Here is a 1,516-nt window from a genome sequence, read left to right as displayed (position 1 = left end):
TAATCCACTAACCCGGACAACAAATCACACATAAAAAGGTCAATTAAAAACAATATTTACGTACAGAGAGTAACCGTGTTCCAGGAGAAAAAAAAAATCCAGAATTAATTGCAAAAACTTTATTGTGATAAGCAACTCCTCATTATTAAAGAATTAAAAAAATATATTTTTTCAGTCAGCTTCTTATTATGAGGAACAGCCTATTCCATGAACATTTTGTATTTGTCTTGTTGACCTTTCCTTACTCGAGAAACATGATGTTGGAACAGCATTTGAATCAAGCGTAATGACAGGTGTGGGGCTGTTTGCTTGTGTCACTGTTACTACTTGTAGTGTTTTGCGATAGAAAAACATTTAAGTGAAGGGTTGCCAACTGCAAGTTAGATGAATTGATATCTGTCTGTCATTGATTACTTGATGTCCCATCTTTAACTGTAAAGGTTAAATATGGATACAGAAGGATTATGTTCCTATTCAGTTTGAGACAATAAGATGGTTGCTATGCAATATATTATATAAGGCAGTAACGATGGCATGTATTTTGAGTTACAATGAGAAGGTATAATCATAATGTACTCCTCATAATAAATTACTAGACTTATAGATAACATAAAGAAAAGCTAGCACATTCATTCACAGTGATCTTGATGACAGTGTGTGACTTCTTAAAATGTATATGTATATCATGATAAATGTATTATTTGCTGTGTTGAAGTTGCAGTTGTTTATAAACATTATCTGTTCATAGTGACATAAATAATGTGCCATAGAACTACCAGTCCCATTCACCAAAGTATAGCTTGCATCCCTAACTGAATACCACAGCGTGTGAGTATGACAGCTTTTCCGATTTCTGGCAGAATGATTAAACTAACCATGATGGACCATCATAATGTGTTGCTTACTTGTTTTCTTGTTTGAAAGTGTTTCGTCAAAGAAGAGAGAAGGGATTCTTCTCTGTTCCACCACCCAGCATTAACATCCTACTGTGGATAAAAACCAGTTGATCACCAGTATCAGCCTCCCCCCTGCTGGATATGACAAGTAATACATCAGCATCTGCATTAGAAACATATTTTCCCAAAAGAAGGACCATAAACAATTGAAACAAATAAAATAAATTATATTATGTGTCAGTTTACAAAGAGTTCATTGACTTTTTGTCAGTGAACCAGTCTTGATGAGCAATGACACCAATAAAACCTTCTAAGACTAAAAAAAAAGTAAAAAAACTATTACATGCTTTGTTTGTTGTTCATCTGTCTGTTATGTTTATCTCCTCATAAGAACTGACAATACAAATGTATAGACACATCTGTCCATACATTTACATGTCTCAGCACATTTTAGGTGATCACCAGAAGGCAGATTACCATCAATATAAACTAGCAGAAATCTATTTCCCCCCTCCACTCAAAAATGTGCTTTTCTTCTTGCTCCCACAGTTGGATGTTTGAGCTTCACTGTGCACAATGATGTATGTGCAGAGTTTGACACTGGGAGGATGTTTTCACAT

Source organism: Morone saxatilis, unplaced genomic scaffold (genome assembly GCF_004916995.1).
Source record: "Morone saxatilis isolate NCDOM2014 unplaced genomic scaffold, NCSU_SB_2.0 Contig9, whole genome shotgun sequence".
Lineage (NCBI taxonomy): Eukaryota > Metazoa > Chordata > Actinopteri > Moronidae > Morone > Morone saxatilis.
This window is presented reverse-complemented; position numbering follows the sequence as displayed.